Source organism: Lycium ferocissimum, unplaced genomic scaffold (assembly GCF_029784015.1).
Source record: "Lycium ferocissimum isolate CSIRO_LF1 unplaced genomic scaffold, AGI_CSIRO_Lferr_CH_V1 ctg9201, whole genome shotgun sequence".
In the NCBI taxonomy this organism is placed as follows: domain Eukaryota; kingdom Viridiplantae; phylum Streptophyta; class Magnoliopsida; order Solanales; family Solanaceae; genus Lycium; species Lycium ferocissimum.
The window spans coordinates 50,695-58,604 of NW_026727626.1; the positions used below are offsets into that span (position 1 = coordinate 50,695).

A 7,910-nucleotide genomic window follows, 5' to 3' on the forward strand; every position below is an offset into this window, starting at 1 on the left:
AGTAACAAAATAAGTTGTATAGTTTAAGTGAATATTAAGTATATTTTTGCGTATCTATTTCTTAATGATAAAATTTATTTTACTCTTTGTTATCGTTTATAACTAACTCGTGTGAAATCCGAAATTAATTATAAAAAAATCGTAACATATTCAAAATAAAGTTAAGCATTAATAACTAAACAATAACACGCTTAAATCTAAACTCTAAAAAATAAAAAAAATAAACTTAAAGCTAATGATAACAAGTTTTCAAACAAAAACTTACTTCGAGCACTTTTCAACCACTAAAATGATGACCCGAAGTTTTGCGAATCCTTGATGTATTGAGCCTACATTATTAATCGCACAAAAAAAATCGAGTTCTATATAAATTATTGAAGTTCTGAAGTCTTGAAACATGTTAATCTATGGCCAAAGTATGAAAATTTAAAAGAAATAGAGTAATTCACCCCGCAAAAAAAAAAAATGACGCAGTAATTTACTGTGTTATTGGACTTAACTAAGCCGTTACAATTAAGTCCAATAATGCAATAAATTACTGCATTAAAAATAGTTTGGTATCACTTTTTTTGCTTGAGGTATTTTAGTTCATTTTCACTGTTTTTTTAGTCATTTAGGTCCCGGACTCGACGAACAACGACACAGTGCAAAAAAACCTATTAATGGCAAAATGTCACCGAGTATTTAACCCTCTTCTCCCCCAAAAAGAAAAAAAAAAGGTCAGAAGAGAGACCCAATTTTCAAGTCTATCGAGGGCTCCCATGGGGTTATTAAGGTAACTTACATAAAGAAAAGTTTGTAGGATTCTCTCTCCCTTTTAATAATTGTAAGTACTTAATTCTTCTCATTCATGGACCCACTTTCGTGGAAAACGGAAAATAATTGAAGGCACTAATTGGTCAGTAGAAGACAAATTTTTGGCAGAAAAGAGAAAGGGTCTTGGTGTTTGGACTTGTGGAACAATAATTTTATATTTCTATCCAACTGTGGAAACCTTTCACAAAGTATATAACTTTTTCTTTGTAGCTTCATCTGCTTTACTTTGAGCTGTCCACGGTATCCATGTTACAGTGGAGTTTGGAGCCACAGAAGGTGCAGAAGTGGGTCCTCCATCAGTAGAAATAATATTCAATGAATATGTGCCACCTTTAATGCTTGCCAGTTGACTGGTCTACTAGCTCTAATTCTATTTTATTGGAGTAGACCCGATCTCGTGGAAACTTATCATATAACTTTGTCCCAAATATCATCAATTTATCTCTTATATCACAGCAACAATCTATCCACACATTTTTCTTCTTCTTTTGTCTTTTCAAATTTCAACGAATTAATTGAATCCATGGCATCATCTTCTTCTGCTGCGAGTAATTCTCAGTACTGTCCTCGATGGAAGTACGATGTCTTTCTAAGTTTTAGAGGTGAAGATACTCGCAGAAATTTTACAAGTCACTTGTATGAAGGTTTGATAAACAGAGGAATATTCACCTTTCAAGATGAGAAAAGAATAGAGTATGGTGATTCGATCCCGGAAGAAATCTTGAAAGCTATCAAAGAGTCTCAAGTTGCCCTCGTCATTTTCTCAAAGAACTATGCTACATCTAGGTGGTGCTTGAACGAACTAGTGAAGATCATGGAATGCAAGAGTCAATATGGACAAACAGTCATACCGGTCTTCTATTACGTAGATCCATCACATGTGCGAAACCAAAGTGAGAGCTTTGCAGACGCATTTTCCGAACACGAATCAAAATATAAGGATGATGTTGAGGGAATGCAGAAGGTGCAAGGTTGGAGGGCAGCTTTAACTGAAGTGGCCCAGATCAAAGGGGCTAATATCAATAACGGGTGAGTTAAATTTCCATTCGAATTAACACATAGTTGCTTTTAATAATTTCCATTCAAATTTGATATATTCTTCTACTATAGAACAAAGAATCTATACCTATCAATTTAATTAGAGAGAACACATTCAATTTTTGCCACTTTCATACTTAAACTACTATGTTTCCTATTTAATTAATACCCTTCTGAACATTAACAATATGAAATACCTACTAAACTTGACTTTCTTACATTTTCCACAATCAATCTTCTTATTTATGTAGGATTGAATCAGAGAATATTCAACAGATCATTGACCACATTTCTTTCAAATTATGCAAGAGTGCTTCTTTATCTTCTTTGCAAGATTTTGTGGGAATAAATACTCATGTAGAGAAATTAAAGTCCCTACTTGATATGGAAATCAATGATGTTCGGATAGTGGGGATCTGGGGAATGGGCGGAGTAGGTAAAACGACAATAGCAAGAGCCATTTTTGATACTCTTTCTTATCAATTTAAAGCTGCTTCTTTTCTTGCTGATGTTAAAGAAAATGACAAAAAGAATCAACTGCATTCTGTACAAAATACCCTTCTCTCTGAACTGTTAAGAAGAAAAGATGATTACGTCAATAATAAGTATGATGGGAAGGACATGATTCGGAGCAGACTTTGTTCTACCAAGGTGATCATTTGGAGTATTTAGCAGGTGATGTTGGTTGGTTTGGTAATGGCAGCAGAGTTGTTGTAACAACTAGAAATAGAGATCTGATAAAGAAGGATGATGCAGTAGTATATGAAGTGACTCCATTACCTAATCATGAAGCTACACAATTGTTCAATCAGCATGCTTTCAGAAAACAAGATCCGGATGGGCGTTTAAAGAAGCTCTCGTTGGAGGTGGTAAATCATGCTAAAGGCCTACCTTTAGCCCTCAAGTTGTGGGGTTCTTTGCTGCATAGGAGAGGCATAAATGAGTGGAGAAGAACTGTGGACAAAATAAAGAAAAACTCTAGTTCAGAAATTGTTGAAAAACTCAAAATTAGTTATGATGGTTTGGAACCTGAAGAGAAAAAGATATTTCTAGATATGGCATGTTTCTTCCGAGGATATGGCAAAAAAATTGTCATGCAAATCCTTAACAGCTGTGATTTTGAAGCTGAATCTGGATTGGATGTCCTAATTGAAAAATCTCTTGTGTTCATCTCTGAAAATAATACGATTGAAATGCATGACTTAATACAAGAGATGGGTAAATATGTGGTGAAAATGCAAAAGGATCTGGGCAAACTTAGCAGACTATGGGACGCTGAAGATTTCAAAGAAGTAATGGTCAACAATGCAGTAAGTAGGCTAAGCAATGCAATAATATTCAATTCTAGTTTTCATACATCAAAATTCATTTATCTTATGTTATTAAGCCATGAGTTAGTCTAGTAGCAGCTTAATATATTTAATCCAACTTTCATTCCTTGGATTAACTTGAAATTCGTACGATATTTTTTACATACTAACTCAATCAATACTTTTTTAAGCTGATATCACCCAGATATTTACCCTGTTAACCTTTTAATAATAAAAATCCTCATATGGAAAAATACAAGCAAGGAGGGTCAAAGCTTACCTTACCAATTAGCGGTTCGGAACTCACTTGATCATTGATTATTCCTTATTTAAAAGATGATAATTAGTGGTACTAATTCAAATACAATTTCATTCTATCACAACATGAAAAACTTTTCGACTTGACTCTAAAGAAGTTCTTAGAAAATATGTTATTACAAAGTAGAATTATAGAATGTATTGAGCAAAGTATTTCTCTTACCCAACATATTTCTTAAAAAAGCCCTAACTAATATTGTACCTCAATTTTTTTAATGGTGCTAGCTCTTCAAGAACTTCTAGTGCAATAATAAAGAAGAGTTCAAAATATGATGAAATTTGACATTGCAAGGAGTGACAAAGTAGTCATACTGGCATTCGGATTTTATACAGACATTTGAAGTTATATTTTGTGGACTAATGATCCTTTTACCAGGGGACCAAGTCAATGGAAGCAATTTGGCTAAAAGATATTCACGACCAGCTATGCTTTAGCAAGAAAGCCATGAACAATATGATAAGGCTTAGAATATTACATATCAAAAAAGGGGCAGCTCGATGCACTAAACTCCCGCTATGCACGGGGTCCGGGGAAGGGCCGGACCACAAGGGTCTATTGTATGGTGGTTTCCATATACATAATGACTTCACTGAGTACCTGCCCAACAACTTGCGTTGGTTTGCCTTTGATCACTATCCTTGGGAATCATTGCCAGAAAATTTTGAACCCAAAAAGCTTGTTCATCTTGATCTCCAGTACAATTCGCTGCGTCATTTATGGACTGGACAAAGGTACAATAGCTGAATTCAATTTGATTTTTCTTGTGGTCAAATACATATGTAGAAACTCGTTAATAGTTGGGCATATAATGCCATTGCCGCCCCAACTATTAGCGAGTGGCATGGATAGGCCATTTCTAATAGTTTGATGGCATATTTGAGCTTTTTACCTTTTATTTAGTATGATGATCATATGATATGAGCTTAAATGAATGAATGAGGATTCATATAGCTGACCCAACTTCTTTGGGACTGAGGCGTAGTCCTTGTTTACCTTTTAGGAACCCTAGCAACAATTAAAATTCCAGAACGCAAAGGTCATTTGATGCCCACAAATAAAAGATGAAAAGAAGAAAAGACAGGGCATAGTTTCTAGATTCGTAGGTAGCCTACTAGCCAAATCTAAATCCTGGGCAGCACCCTAACTCTTTTATGATAATTCTTTTACCTGGCATATCTTGTTCTCCTATCTCATTCTTTTTGTGTTCTGAGTAGCAGCATTTGCCGTGTCTACGAAAGCTAGATCTCAGCAGCTCTGAAAACCTGTTGCGAACACCAGATTTCACGGGGATGCCAAATTTAGAGTGTTTGGATCTGTCATGTTGTTCTAAACTTAAAGAGGTTCACCATTCCCTGGGATTTCTCAAACACCTATGTTCATTAGGATTGAGTAATTGTAAAAGCCTCAAGACGTTTCCAGCTCTGTGCATCGATTCCCTTGAATATCTGAATCTGAAGGGATGCTCTAGTTTAGAAAAATTTCCAGAAATCCTCATAAGCATGAATTTGGAGTTAAAGAGTGGGATAGGGTTCCTAGATTTGAGAGGTTTAGAAAACCTTGTAACGCTTCCAAGCAGTATTTGTAGGTTGAAAAGTTTGGTTAGTCTAGATGTGTTGCTTTGCTCGAAACTTGAAAGCTTGCCAGAAGAGATAGGGGATTTAGAAAACTTGGAATGTCTTGATGCCAGATGTACTCTAATTTCACGACCTCCGTCTTCCATTATCCGGTTGAACAAGCTTGCAATCTTGACTTTTGCCAAAAAAAAATCAGAAGTAGGCCTCCGAGATGGAGTGTACTTTGTGTTCCCTCAGGTGAGTGAAGGATTACGCTCATTGGTAATGCTGGATCTCAGTTACTGCAACCTAAAAAATGGAGGACTTCCGGAAGACATTGGATCCTTATCCTCTTTGAAAACGTTGAATCTCAGGGGAAATAATTTTGAGCATTTGCCTCGAAGCATAGCCCAACTTGGTGCTCTTCGAACCTTGGACTTATTAGATTGCGCGAGGCTTAGACAGCTGCCAGAATTTCCACAACAATTAGATACAATATATGCAGATTGGAGCAATGATTGGATCTGTAATTCGTTGTTTCAGAATATCTCATCATTGCAGCATGACATCTCTGCTTCAGATTCCTTATCACTAAGAGTACTATTTACCACTGGGAACAACATCCCAAGATGGTTCCACCATTGGGGAACTGGTACAAGTGTATCAGTCAATTTGCCTGAAAATTGGTATGTACATGATAACTTCTTGGGATTTGCTGTATGTTACTCTGGCAGATTAATTGACACCACGGCTCACTTGGTTCCCTTTTGTAATGATGGGATGTCGTGGATCACTCAGAAACTTGCCTTATCCAACCATTCAGAATGTGGTGCAGAACCTAAGATTCATTTTTTCTTGGTACCTTTTGCTGGCTTATGGGATACGTCTAAGGCAAATGGAAAAACACCAAATGACTATGGGCACATTAGACTAACTTTCGGAGAAATAAAGGAGTATGGATTTCGTTTGTTTTATAAATATGAAATGAAGGAGTATGGATTCTTCGGAGGAATGAAGCAGCATTGCATTGGGACAAGGAGGAGCAGATATGATAGTAGCGAACACCATCACTCCATGACCAATGACGCCAGTTGCTCCTCTTCTAAGAAACAAAGGTCTCATTTCTAATATTCGTGGGAACTGTGTTTTTGAGAATCTGCAGCAGCAAGTCTCTTCAGAAACTTTGCAGCTCTGTCCCGCAAGCCCGGGATTTTAGCTTAAATATAGGTATATATCTCATGACTCAGTTTTTGTTCGAGTTGGTAGTGACATTATCTTCTCTCTTTTTATATAATATGCAAATTCTTCTCCCAAAACCAATAAATGTTTCTTCTCATTCATTTGTTTCTTTTTCCTTTCTATTCTCTTTCTTGTTTCATGAATGGGTGATGTACATATCGAAAATGAGTTTCGGCTATTGATTCTCCATCTTATCTCCGCTTGTGTTGAACCATGATCAACCATGGTGAGTTAAAGGCTAAAAACAAGTTCACATTTTCTATGCTTAGACCAAATCCTGGAATCATGCGACATTAATTCAATTTGTACCTAAAAGCTATGTTGCTCGGACTCTTCAAAAATGTCGAAGAGTGAGTGTCGGATCCTCCAAAAGTAGTGCATTTTCGGAGGATCCGACACGGGTGCGGCAACAATTTTGGAGAGTCCGAGCAACTTAGCCTAAAAGTACTCACAAATCAATTATTTGAACTTGAAGGACTAGGCTGTCTCCTAAATAATTAATTATCATATTCATGTTGTGCATGAACCATTTAGGGTGAGTTGTTTTAACTATGTTCTGCATTAGTTGCAGAGCTAGTTTTCCTCCATGAAGTAAGATTTTGGTGGGTTTTTCAGGCCAGTGCATATGCTGAGGAGTTTAAGCGGCAGTTCCCGCAGTTTGATCAACAATTGGTTAAGCAAGGGCAAGAGTTTGATGATGTTGAGGAAAACGACAGAAGTTTCTTGTCAACTAGTGGGAGGAGTCAGTTTAACACTTTTTAGTCGAAAGGTAATAATTGTTGCTATAACTTTGGCAACACACTTTTGCAGGGGCCATTTTCATATCTGTACCAAGTTAAGCGTGGAGGTTCAATTTAATATAGAGGGAGTAAAACAACATTTGATAAAATAAACGACTGGGGGAAAGAAAAACAATAAATATTTTTCTACTAAAAGTTCCTGTATTGCTTTTTCAGTTAGAATTTTAATAGCAGAAGTACCATATAAGTCATAGTATGTATATGAAGCTTGAAATACGTTGGAATCAACAGAAAAAGGGACTCATCGAGCTGCAAAGAAACAGTAAGGAGTGCACAACTTCAGGATTGGATAACATAATTGCATTAACTACTGAAATATATGCAAAGACCTCTGCGTGGTCGGGGTGCCTTGGCATCTTGCGGCTTGCACCATCTCTTGGTGCTCCGTCTTAATTCATTTACTGCAAGCCAGCATTCTCCTTTTCTCAGTACCAAGTTTCAGATTTTGAATTTATTTAATGATTTTCATGTTGAAAGATGTATATGGTGTTAATGTTGTAGTTGAATTAGGGAAAAAGCTCAAATATGCCATAGAACTATCCGAAATGGCTCATTCATGCCACTTGTTAATAGTTGGGTTCATTTATGCCATCGTCGTGACACATTTTGTTCATTCGTGCCACTAACCACCAACGGTGCCCTACTGCTACTGGATTTTGCCGCGTGGCACTATCTAAACCCTTCACTATTTACCAGCCCCCACCTCTCTCACCCCTTTTTACGCGTGGCATATGTGAGCCATTTTGTTAAGCTCAGTGGCATATTTGAGCCATTTTCCGATAGCTTCTAGAGCATGAGTTCATAGCAGCTCCAGTTTCTAGGAAACGAAAAGAAG

At 36.7% G+C, this 7,910-nt stretch overlaps 1 pseudogene; it reads left to right on the plus strand.

The window, feature by feature from the left end:
* The first annotated feature begins 1,023 nt into the window (after nt 1-1,023).
* Nucleotides 1,024-7,230, plus strand: LOC132046043 (TMV resistance protein N-like; annotated as a pseudogene).
* The last annotated feature ends 680 nt before the right edge of the window (nt 7,231-7,910 follow it).